We start from the raw sequence: 13,724 nt of genomic DNA on the forward strand, positions 1-13,724 counted from the left end.
AGACCATGCCACAAACCTCTGTACCTTCCTTGGAATGTGTACAGCAGAGAGGGCTGGAACGAATCGGTCTGCCCACCTTAGACTGCTGGCCAGTTTCAGACCTGCCAGGACACTTCTTGTGCCCCCTTGGTGATTGACAGACCACGGCTATGCCATTGTCTGATTGATTCGTACCGGACACACCTGAAGATAAATTGTCCAATAATCCAGACAAAGTCTGATCGCTCAGAGTTCCAGAACAATATTCAGCAGTCTGGACTCTTCCCGAGTCCAGACCCCCTGAGCACAATCTGTGCCGAGGACACCTCCCCACCCGGACAGGCTGACATCCGTGGTGACAACAGTCTAAGTTCCGGAGAACAAAGCCACCTCTAAAGACCATGGATTATTGTCCAATTTCACCAGAATCTCTTTTTGCAGAAATCTCGTGTGGAACTGTGCAAACAGAACCACCTCCAAGGTAGACACAATCAGGCCAGCGCTCGCATGCAAGCCCTGAGGGATGACTGTCTGCTGGACAACAGAAGCTGAATTGCCTCCTGCAATGCTGGAGTTTTTCCAGAGGAAGAAACACTCTGGCTGAGGCCGACTCCAGAGTCAGACCCAGATAGTCCAGTTTTGTGGACAGAACCAGACAAGACTGCTGAAGGTTTAGAAACCAACCAAACTCCCTCCGAGTTCGGAGAGTAATCTCCAAGTTGTCCATCAGAGCAGTCGGGGGCTCCATTCGCAGAAGATCGTCCAGGTACCTCCGTACCGCATTCCCCCACTGACACAACAAAGCTAGCACCGGGGCGAGACCAAGGGGTAATGCCACCAACTGATATTGCTCCTTCCCCATGGCAAAGCGGAGGAAATCCCCCTGATGAAGAGATGCCACTACCGTGCGTGGACTTCATTCGGAACTTCTATACCCGCACAAAGCAGTTTAGCGCCTTGAGGTCCAGAATTGGACGTACCTTGCCTTCCTTCCTGGGAACTATAAAGAGGTTTGAGTAAAACCCCTAAAAACATTCCGAAGTCGGATCCGGAACAATCAGCCCTTGAAGTAACAAGTCTTGCACTTCCCCAAAGAGTGCAGGTTGGAAGGGAAGAACCCTTTAGGAGGAAAAGACCGAAACATGATCTTGTAGCCGGACCGAATTACTTTGTGGACCCACTTGCCCTGTACCAGGGAGGTCCACAGATCCGGAAACCAGCGAAGACATCCCCCCACCCCAGATATGGGTGAGGGAGCCCCTCAATGCAGAGGAAGCCTTGTCTGCAGGTCTGGAAGAGCCCATTCGTGACTTGCCAGACCAGGTCCTCTTGTAACCTCTGGTGGAGGCCCTGAAGGGCTTTGATCCCTTGTCTTGAAACACTGAGGGACGAAAAGGCCTCTTATGAGCCGAGAAGAATGGCCCACGTCTACGACGGGGTTCCTTGCCCTTGGTAGCCTGCGGAAGAAGAGTACTCTTCCCCCCTGTGAGACCCTTAATGATGTAATCTAAGGAAGCTCCAAACAGATGATCCCCTACAAGGAGGAGAACAGATAAAGCCTTCTTAGAAGTCTAGTACGCAGACCAGCATTTTGAGCCAGATAATATGCCGAAGGACCACTGCTAATACAGACAGCCTAGAAATCAAAGAGCCGCATCCAAAGAGGCATCCCAGATAAACTTCAGCCCCTGGACCACTGATCTGCCAGCTCCGCAAAGGCAGGGGAAAGTTTTTTCCCCTCCAGGTACCGGCGTAAAAGTTTAGCCCACTCAGTCAGAGTTTGCAACACCAGGGCAATAGTAAATACCGGCCTAAGTGCCGAACCAGTCACAGTGAACATATGGTGGGCCAGAGCCTCTGACCTCCTATCAGCCGGATCTTTAAAGGCCGGGAACTCCTCAACCAGAATTAAGGTAGCTTTATATAACCTGGAAAACGGCGAGTCCACTATAGGTGGGACCATCCACTTTTTAAGCAGGTAATGCTCAAAAGAATATCACATCGCAAAACGTTTAGGGACCACAAGAGTGCGTTTTGGACAAACCCACTGTTTTTTGAAAATGTTGTCAAAGTAAGCGACAAAAAAGAAACACCCTCGCTGCTTTGGAGGGCCTGTGGGTGCCAAAAGGGACTGGCGCCTCCGACACAGCATCAGCCGCATCCTCCCATTTTAAAGTTTCACGCACTAAAAACGCTTCCACCAACTCCTTTCCATGTGCGGCTAGAGGAGCAGAGGTATCATCTTCACTATCTCTGAGCACTCAGGGTGCGTGGACGCAGACCCAGTAGGGTGACTTGCGTTCGCCGCGGTGGAAACAGATTCAGAATCTGATGAAGCAGGGGGGGGCGGGGAGCGCTAAATACTAAGCTCACCCGGAAAACATAACAATCAGGGGAGGGCCGCCGACTGCGATCCCGCAAAGGGGACGCCGACCAAGGGCCCACGAATGGACCACCTACTGGACCCCGCAAAAAAAAACAAGGGGGTCTCCTTCCGAGCCCCTCCATAGAGGCCTGCATAACAGAAAATAGCCCCCTTAAAAGGGAGCCATCTGCCACAATGTGGACACGCAGGCAGGGTACCCTGCTGTGCCCGCAGTGCTAAAAAGAGGCCCAAGGGAGGCGCCAAGCTGGTCGCATTGCTTAGTAGGCCGCAAGCCACAGCCTAAATTTTTGTGGAGGCCCAGCCGCATGCGCATGGATCCCAGCCAGGCAGGGGGCTTCAGCAAACCTTACTGGGGCCGCCCCCCAACGTAGGCACCCGACTTGGCCGCATGGCCTAGTAGGCCGCAAGTCGCGGCCTAAATTTTTTTGGACGCCCAGCCACTTGGGCGTGAGCCCCAGCGGGGAGACGACCAACCAGGGGTAGCGGGGGCGAATGCCCAAATGGAGGGTAGTGGCTTCAGCCACCCTCACTGGGGCTGCCCCACATAGCTCCCGACCAGTAGGCCTCAAAGCCGCAGCCTAAAGTTTTGTCCAGACCTGGCCATGTGAGGCGCGGACCCGCGGATGCTAAACCATCCACTTCTCCAGCCCAAAAACTGCAGCAGGTAGCCCAGAGGACATCCCTGCCCTAGCCACCAGGGTAGCGAGGAACCCTGCTCAACCCCCTGTTGTACACCAGGAAAAACCTGGTCAGCAGCAACTCCAACAAGCCCCCCTTAAGAGCATGTGGCAAAAGCCAGCTAATACCCTCACCCAGGGAGGGGGGCTGAAAGACCCACAGTGACCACCAAAATTTTAGAGGGGCTAGGGGGAAGAAGGGGTACCAGAGGGTCCAACCATCCCAGGCAAGGGCCTACGTCCACCCCAAAAACCCTCTAGGGGAATAGGGGGGGGGGGACAGCTAATTACCATACAAGGAACAGGGTGGGCACCACTCCTGACAGACCACCGCTCCATCGGAATGTGTGTGGCTGTCGGCCAGGAGAAACGCTGATACTCAGGCCAGGGCTAGGTCGTATGCGCCCTCGTGAGACATTTAACTCACAGGCCAGCCTCCATCCAGTGGGGCTATGTAGCGGTCGACTTAGCGCAAAGCTGAGGCCTGCATGCGCTCGCTGGCCAGACTGGCAGTTGATTATAGATTCTCACTGGAATAAAATAACAGAGATAGGAAAAAGTTCCATTTAAAAGGAAATAAATTGGCAGGACCAGAGATCCCAGCAAGTAACTAGGTCCTTACTCCTGACTAGGCAGAAAAAAGTGCTTATAGCTGAAAGTGGGAGTATACTCTCTGGGACTGCCCCATAGGCGTAGTCAAGTTTTTTCCTGCCTAGTATCTTACTCCTGTAGGGGTCAGTATAACCCAACTGTCAAGAAGATAAGGAACTGTGTACATCAATGAAAAAAGAGAAATATTGATTAAGGAAGGTGACAGTGCATGGGATGAGTTTCACAGTTATTTTAAACTGCACAGTTGTGGACTGTATTTTCAATTATATTTCTATGTATTATATAATTATTTCTATATGAACATATAAATGATTCAGAGAAGGATTGGAAGAAAGTGCTGTGGTCAGATGAGACCAAAACTGAGAAGAAAAATGCTGACTATGACCCTTAGAACAATATGCCTACAGTCAAGCACGGAGGTAGAAACATAATGCTTTGGGGCTGTTTCCCTGCTAAAGGTACAGGCCATGCAGCCTCATAGGACAATTAGGGGAGAATGAAAACTCCTACAACCTTTAACCAGTGCTCGGCTGGACACTGATAGAAGTCACAAGTCTGCTCTAACTGCTGATGAGAAAAGGTATTTAGCAGTTTATATTTACAAATTAATTGCATTTCCATGTTTTGTGAACTGTGGGAGACCAGATACAGTGAATGCAGGGTCCTGTGTTTAATAAGACTTTAAGCTAGGGAATTCCATGCTTGCCTGGACAGGGGCATGGGTAGGTTGAGAGAAGGAGCATGCTTGTTCCGTGTCATGTTGTTCTGTAGTGACCTTGAATGAAATTGGGTAAATAGAACAGCCTCGAAGGAGGCTGCAATGAGGCCTAGAACTCTCAAAGAAAATCTCAACAAGAAATGTCTTTTTACCTGAATTCCAGAGCATGAGCTCTGAGAAAAAACAGTTAGACTTACCGGTAACTCGGTTTCTAGGAGTCGTCCAGGACAGCATAGGAGACAGGCTCCACCTTTGGTGACAGGAAAGACAAATAATCAGGTGAATAAAGAGCGGTCACCATCCCACTTCCTCAGTCTTCTTCGAGAACTCCTCTGGAAACAATTTCTGAAACAAGAAAAAAAAACACTCGCCCAAGGATACAACAGCATATAGGGAGGAAATCCCTGCTGTCCTGGACTACTCCTAGAAACCGAGTTAGCGGTAAGTCTAACTCTGGGTTTTCTCCAGTCGTCTGTCCAGGACAGTATAGGAGAAGATCAACGAGAATTTACCAGATTAGGGGGGGACTACCGCCTGGAGGACCTTTCTCCCAAAAGCTTGATCTTGTGCTGGGAGAAGGTCCAGTCTGTAATGTTTAATGAAGGTTGAGTAGCTAGACCATGTTGCTGCTTGGCAAATTTGTTCTGGTGTCGCCAAGAAGCAGATAATGCCCACGTGGAGTGAGCCAACAGGGAAAAAGGGCATTCTTTTTTTTAGGATTTTATAGGCCTCCACAATTGCCTGTTTAATCCAAAGAGAAATTGTGTTCTTTGAGGCTTGATGCCCCAATTTTTTTACCAAAATGTAGAATAAACAGAGCATTACATTTTCGAATGCCTTTGGACAATTCTAAATAGCGCAAGACACAAGCCTTCACATCCAGAAGGTGGAATTCTGCTTCTTTAGGATTCTTTAGGATTCGTTGGAGACGCACAGAAGGAAGGTAAAACAATCTCTTGGGCCGTGTGGAACCTAGAGGCCACTTTAGGCAAAAACCCTGGATCTGTACGCATCACCAGTCCGTCCTCAAAAATTTTCAGAAATGATTCCTTAATTGAACGCGCCTGCAGCTCGCTAATGCGTCTGGCTGTAGAAATCGCAACCAGGAATACCGTCTTGAGAGTAACTAACTTCAAGGACCTGACTTCCCCCCTGCGAAAGCTTTATCCAACCTTGTAACACAGTTGCCAAATGCCATTTAGGTTGGATTTTAAACGGAACTGGTCTAATTCTTGCCAATCCCTTAAAAAACCTGCACACTAAGGGTTCCAGTGCCAGGGATCGCTCGAGAAACACAGACAAAGCCACCACTTGGACTTTTAACGTACTAATGGCCAGCCCCTTCTTGGCTCCTTCCTGCAAAAACTCTAAGATGACTGGGATACCTGCCGCCCGCTTTCTGGTGTCCAACCAAGAACAAAAAACTTTCCAACATTTTAAATAAATTGCTTGGGTTACTTTCTTCCTACTAGATGAATCTCCTGACCAGGATTTTAACCACAGGACCCAGCGGGAAGAATTTACCAGGGCTGCAGCTTTTGCTGAAAGCTTGACAGATTCCACTGAAGCATCCGCCATATACCCTGCCGCCTTATTTAGCATTGGTGGGGTCCAAGGAATCCAAGATTTCCTTCCGAGAAGTCCCCCCTTTCAAATGGGCTTGAAGTTGGTCCAACCAGACTTCCAAACTACGGGCCACCACTGTTGTAGCCATTGCAGGTTTTATATTAGCCATGGCTACTTCCCATTACCTCTTTACTAAAACTTCCATTCTTTTGTCCATGAGTTGTCTAAGGACCCCTATGTCCTTGAAAGCGAGATCCATAGCTTTGGCACATTGCGAGAAGGCTGCGTCCAACTTCGGAACTTTATTCCAAACGCAGGAGGGATCTTCATTAAAGGGGAACCTCCTTTTAAACTTTTCTGAATTTTTTTTTTTTTCTCAGGCTCCAACTCCTCTTTCTTGATGGAGTCTGATAATGTAACGGGAAAACCCTAGTTTGACCTTCCTTCAGGGTTTGGTACATTTGGTCATGCAGGGACAAGGAAACCTGTTCCTCTTTGATATCCAGAGTTTCATAAATCCCCCCTAGCAAGGCCTCCACCTCTTCAAGTGAAATATTGTATCTAAGCGATTTAGTCCCAAGTTCAAGGACATCACTGGAAGAAGCTGCTTCACTCATCTCCTCCAGGGAATCTGAATCCTCCTCCCAGTTTCCCTACCCTCTTCTGGGGCTGAAACGAGGGGTACTTTCACTGGCTGTTTGGGGGTCTCAATGTTTGACAACATAGACTTAATTGCCTTCATCTCTTTTTTTAACTCCGGCAATTAAGTCCTTACACGCCCCCGTTTCCTCTTTATAAACCATTATTGATGCAAACCTCCTATGATTAAGTCTGCTTTGAGGAAACGCGTTAGCAACGTCATTCATGCCATCTACTTCTGTATTACATGCCTAAGTTCATTGGATGCTTGTAAGTGTTTTTTTTGGCTTTTATATTATAATAAAGTCTAGCGGTTTTACACTATGTTGGTCTTATCTGGCTTCCTCCATGTACAACTGTGAGAGATTTACGGCTTCCATTGTGATACTGTGGCTACCTTCCTGATATCCAGTGTTGCAGCCTTGTCTTGGAAGTATACAGCAATACCAGCCCGTATGGCCCATATACTATATAGTATCTTGGGTCCATACATTCTGGTGAGCACAATTTATTGATCTTTGGTGTGGGGTCCCCTGGCACAGTTGAATATAACCTTTGTATTTGGATGCACACCTATCATAACTACCTGGGACTCTCTTTATGAACTTTTTTCAGTGGCTACACTTGATCACCTCATATTTAATTTAATTGTATATCATTTATTTGATTTGTGTATTCATGTATTCACTTATGGTCACATGATGTTTGTTATTTTGGGTTAGCGCTGCAATTTTCCATTTTTTCACTATACAAGGTTTACAAAGCAGTTTATTCCAGCCCTCCTTAAAATTAGATGCACAAGCTGAACATCTCTTCCTCTCTCCCGATTTTTCAGTTTCTTTGGGCAGAGCCTGAAACAAGAAAGAAGGGAAAAAAAAAGGCAAAAAAACTGTCAGACACCTTACTAGAAAAGAAAGGTGCAAGGTCACCAACACCCTCACTGCCAGTGAAAAAGGTTCCAGATTCCATGGCTCTTTAGCCTGGATCCAGCCTCCCAAGGGAGAGATGGCAAGAAAAAAAAAAAAACAACAGGCTATCTGATGGGCTCCTCTCTCACCCAGCCCTATAGGTTAGTCCACCGCTGTGACTGCCTACCTGAGCCGGGCCAGCGACACTGCCACTTGGTACTGCTGGCTCCATGGGTCCATCATCCTCCTGTATCAGTGCGCCGTTGCGCTAGTGCAAGAAGCCTGGACCGTCAAATAAATGGCCAGGGTCCCAGCATCCACGCTGCTGCGAGATCCGGAAGTCATGCTCCGGAAGCCTCGCCCTCCTCCTGCCTTCCAAAGGCCTGGAACTCAAGGCCTGCACATGCACCCCCTGCCCGGCTCTCACCGGAAACTATCCAGACTGGCAGAAAAATGTCTCCTTTGCCGAGAGAGCCGGGCAGCAGATGAACAGCCCTCCCCGGGCTGCAAGGAGGAAAAGTGCCGGTCCTAGCTTCATCAGCCTCACCAGGGGCCTCTCTGCTGATACAGGTACCAGCACTACAGCTCCACACCTGCTCTTCCTCCGGTGGAGGAAACACAAAATCCTGAGGAAGTGGGATGGTGTCCGCCCTTTATTCACCTGATTTTTTATGTTTCCTGTCTCCAGAGGTGGAGCCTGCCTCTCCTATGCTGTCCTGGACAGATGACTGAAGAAAAAGTAGTTTCTTCTCTTGAAGGAAAACCCTTGCTTAGGATGTGTCCAGAATCAGACCCAAGTATTCCAGGCAAAGAGAAGACTGAAGAGCAGATGTTTAGAAGTCAATCAACCAACCGAAATCCTGGGGCATCTAAATCGTCATGTGGATATTTGCAGATAACTGTAAGAGATCCGTTAATCAGGTTGTCTAGATCATAATTTTTCAACCAAGGTGCACTGAAGGCAGAGAAGGCTGATAAGACCTTTGTGAATACTCTGGGAGCAGGGGATAGACCAAAATTGCAGTAGAAGACAATCATGTACAGTATGTCGCACTGTCAAGCACAAAAAGTGCTGATGAGATATATATATATATATATATATATATATATATATATATATATATATATATATATATATATATGGGAATATGCATAAAGGTTAGTTGGTTTATAATATTTCTGTCTTTTGAATTAATGACATTGCAGATTCCATGCAAAATTTAGGAAATTGAAGGTATTTGTTGAAGGATTTTGGGTCCAGACTAGGAGGAATACTCAAGTTGGCCTGTGGTTTCCTTTGTATCTCCCTGGCCAGGAGCAGGATCATTGCTGGCCATCCAGGACTCCTTGCCCAGGTGATTATAGCTTTTTAATTGTGAGTGGATATTGTGCTGTTCTAAAAAAAAAAAAAAAAAAAAAAAGGTTGCTTACTGATGATTGAAGTTTCTCTGCGCTCCCTGCTGGTTACTCTTTTAGTCCTTAGGCTTCTGCTGTCAACTCCATTCAATTGGTGTTCTCTGCGTGTAAAAGCTTATCTGGGCTTTCTGTCACATAGCAGTGTAATCCAATGTGTTTGGAATTTTATATGGACTTTCTGCCATTGGGGTGTTTTATATTACTGTATACCAATTCATATTGGTTGAGGGAGGTTTTGCACCAGCTCCACTGGTGTACTTACAGCTGCACTTACTCCTTAGCAGGTGTCATGGAAACTAGTTTGCTGTTGCTGGGATTTTTGTATTGTGTATGTTGGTCTTTGGTACTGTGAAACGGTTTGAATAGAATCCTCTTAAAGAGGAAGTAAACCCTCCTCTGCAAGTTGTACCTATAGGTACTGTAAATATCTCCTAAACATGTACCGTTTAGGAGATATTTACCTTACATGCAGCCAGTGACGTCACTGGCGCATGCGCTCTGAAGGAACGGCCGCTGGTGCCATTCCTTCAGAGCCCCGTGCCGCGACCGTCGGCTCCCACGCGCATGTGCGGGAGTGACGTAATCGCGGGTCCGGCCAATCAGATGGCCGGATGCCGCGATCCCGTAAGACGGGCGACTGAACATGTCGCCCGTCATACAGGTAAGCGGGCTGCAGGGCGGGGGCTCGTTCTAAGGTAAGTATTTCATAATGAGCTATTATGCGATGCATACTAGCTCATTATGTGTTTCTCTTTCAGGTTGTAAAAAAAAAGTTAAATGAGTTTACAACCTTTTTAAACTATCTTGTGGGGGATACTGGGACAACTGCTCTCTGGAACAAGAAATAGTTCAGGACATTTTGCAAATCTGACTGTTCTTGGGCAGATTTTGGCTGACTTGGGAGAAAATAACACAGTGAGGTGGTAGAGTATTAACTTTTTTTGTACCCTCTTTGAAACCACTGATGAACCCACAGGTCTAAGATGTCTATGACCCAGAGACTGTTAGACACCCCCCCCCCCCCCCCATCCAACTCTTAGGAATGAGGGTGCGCCTTTATTGGGAAGAGGGCTTTGGGGAAGACTTGTTGGGTTAAATCTTATGCCAAAAGGAAGGGTTGAACATTTGTTTTAAAGTTGAAGCCTTGGTAGAGTGATTAGGTGCTCTGTGTTTTGAACAGGTGGAGACTCTTGAGGGAATTGAAGACTGGAATCTTTTACTGTTAAAATGGAGCCAAAGACACACAGGACCCCTGTGCAATCCGCTCTGCAGTAGCCACGGAGACGTGTGAACCACCTCCGAGAGCTGATCAAAATCTCCTGTCATGCGAATTGGATGCAGGTTTCCCTGCATCCAAATAGCATAAATGTGAACCCAGCCTCAAAGGGAACATGTGTCATGTGATCACTCCGGTTCAGAGTCAGGATAGCTTGCTGCATCAGACTGATGCTGCAGCAGGTAAGTATGTATGTTTATTTATTTATTTTTTATATTCCCGCATTTCTCCTTTAAGACTGAGAAGGCAAGATCAACTATCAGAGAGACCCTTTCCTCCCCACCCCGCAACTGGGTAGAGCTCAGCAATGATTTTCGGAGTTAAATTATTTTCTGGATGGAACTAATCATCATAAATTGCTCATTCTATTTGTTCATGACCAGGGAATGTCTATTTAGATTTAGCAGGTCTCTATACCCCAAAAGAGGCATTGTGAGATGGAGGGGATTCAAGCACAATACTGAGACTTTTATGCACAGCAGATGTGAGCACATGAACATTTGAAAGCATATTGTGTAAAGCTGCAACTTCAGATGTATAGGAGTCTAGAGGTGAGAAATCATTCATAGGCTTATTTAACACTGCCTTAGGATTCATTTCATTCTCTGTTCTCCACCTCTTCTGGGCAAGGCAGATTGGAACCCAACTCAGGTAGATAATAGAGCTGGTGTTTTGGAACCCCTAGACAGGGAATGACTGTAATAAACCGGTTAGGTGTCTGAGGAATTGTGACAAAGTAGGGGGGGGGGGGGGATGCCTCCCCAGCTGTCTGATTGCTCCTGGTATTCATAAAGATTGTGTTATACTGCCCCCCTACAGTAGTAGGACACTAGGGAGAAAAAATCCTGGCTACTCAATTCTAAAAACAAGCAGTGCCAGGGGAATAATAACTCCACAGAGGGGTGGGTGCTGTGTCTGTCAATGAACATCAGAGAAATGGATTTTACGGTAAGTCAAAAATCCCATTTTCTCCTTCATTTATTGACGGACACAGCTTCAGATCTTCATTGCTTTGAGACATCCCAACAGTTGTGTTAAACATGAGGGATGGAAACAGCAAAAAAATTTCCCAAGGCTAAAACAGTAGCCAACCAGGCAACAGGAGCCCACCTGCAAAAACAATACACCTTTGAAGAGGATCAGGTCCTCTCAGCAGCAGCCTGCAAAACCTTGCAACCCAAAGAAGCAGCCGCAGATGCCAACACATCCACTTTAAAATTTTGTGAAAGTGTGCACCAACGACCAAGTGGTCGCCTTGCAAACCTGCATCACTGACGCCTGACAGAAAGCCCAGGAGGCACTAAGCACCCAAGTAGAGTGCGCCTTAACAGGGAAAGGAGGAACATGACCCTTGCTGGAATAGGCCTTAAACACTGTCTGATCCATATGGAAATGGTCAAAGGAAGCAGACAACCCTTTACGAGGCCCATCCGTGAGCACAAGGAGTTAGACGTTAGACTTCCTAAATCACTCCATAGCTATCAGGTACACCCTAATTGCCCGGACCACATTCAAGGCAATTTCTCTCAGATGTTTAAATGGGACACAGGGAAGGCAATACAATGTCTTCATTGTAATGAAATTCAGAAACAACCTTAGGAAGGAACGATGGACAGGGACGAAGAACCACCTTATCTCTATGAATCACCAGGTAAGATGAATGACAGAATAATGCCAACAATTCTGACACCCTGCACGCAGAAATGATAGCTACTAAAAAAAAAAAAAAAAAGGCCACCTTCTAGGACAATGTAAACAGGGGAATCACCCAAATATTTTCAAAAAGAGGTTTCAGCAGAGCTGAAAGCACCAACATAGGATCCCAAGGTGGGAACGGAACCCGCACTGGAGGAACCAAATGTCGAAAACCCTGAAGAAAGGTATGCACCAGGTAGGGTGTAGCCAAAGCCGTTGGAAAAGACCGCCAAGGGTGACACCTGGATCTTGATGGTACTGAAGGCCAATTTCTGTTCCATCCCTCATTGAAAGAAGGTTAAGATCTGAGCTACCATGAAGGAGGGAGGAGGAACCCCAAGAGACTCACATCATGCAATGTACGTCTTCCACGTACGATGGTAGATCTTCCTAGAAGTAGATTTTTTTTTTAGCTTTCAACAGGGTAGGAATCACAGACTCAGCCAAGCCGTCAAAGCAGGCGACTGTAAAGCAGGATGGAAGTTTGGTCCTTGGGACAGCAGATCCTCCCTAAGAGGAAGCTTCCAAAGGAACATCGGCAACCAGCCGCACCAGATCACCGTATCAAGCCAAGCAAGGCCAGTCCTGGGCCACTAAGATGACCGGAATTCATTGTGCCTCAATCCTACGTAGAAGTCTTGGCAGAAGCTTGAAGAGGGAAGGCATAAATCAGACGATACTGACCTCCACGGGGTCACCAACGCATCTGTGGCCTCCGCCAGAAGATCCCGTGACCGAGCCACAAACCTCTGCCCCTTTCGGTTGAGCCTAGACACCAACAGATCCACCTTGGGAATGCCCCACCAGAGACACAACTGATGAAACCCCTCCGAATGAAGGGACCACTCCCCTTGATCCAACGCCTGCCAACTGAGGTAATATGCCTGCCAGTTTTCCACCCTGGGAATGTGTACCATGGCATGGTCTGATTGAATGTGCACTGGACATCCCTGAAGACAAGACTTCTAACGGTCAAGGCACAGTCTGATCGCTCGGAGTGTCAAGACATTGATCAGTAGTCTTGACTCTTCCAGTGTCCGGATCCCGAGCAGAATTTTTGCCGAGGATGCCTCCCCAGCTGGACTAGCTGGAATCTGTGGTGGCCACTGTCCAATACAATGGGAAGAAATTTGCCCAGCCGAAGCACCAGAGACCAAAGCCCCCATATCAGAGACTCCTTCGCTCCCGGATTCAGCCGGATCTAATAGTACAGAGACTGGGGAGTCTTGACCCATTTACCACAATCTTTCTTTGTAGGGACCTCATATGGAACCGTGCAAACTGAACCGTCTCAAAAGGTAGACACCATCAGGCCCAGCACCCACATGCAAAGGGATGAACATCCGTAGGGATGACCATCTGCTGGACAGCAGGAGACTAAACGCAGCAGTTTCTGAGGTTTGTCCAGAGGAAGGAGCACTCTGACTAAGGCCAAGTCCAAGTCAGACCCAGATAGTCCAGCTTTGGTAATGGAACCAGAGCAGACTTCTGAAAATTCAGAGTTCGTATGGTGATTTCCAGGTTTTCCACCAGAGCAGAAGACTCCGCTCGCAGAAGGGAGGTTGTCCAAGTAGCCCAGCACCACGATCGCCCGTTGGCATAACAATGCTAGCACCTGGGAAAATAGAATTTTTGTAAAATCTTACAGTAAAATTCTTTTCTCTGAGTCCTCTGACAGTCGTCGCCTCTCTTAATTCTTTACGATTGGGTAATGGCTGTGCACTCTAGGAGTAAGCTAGGCAGTTATTAAACAGTTAATAACAAAGGTTTTCTAACCAGACACACCTCTAGGAGGCTGTCTCTCAGACATTATCCCCCAGCTACTTCCTGTATCTTATCAGTTTCGTAGCAA

Source organism: Pelophylax lessonae (genome assembly GCF_965119305.1).
Source record: "Pelophylax lessonae genome assembly, chromosome: 2".
NCBI lineage: Eukaryota > Metazoa > Chordata > Amphibia > Anura > Ranidae > Pelophylax > Pelophylax lessonae.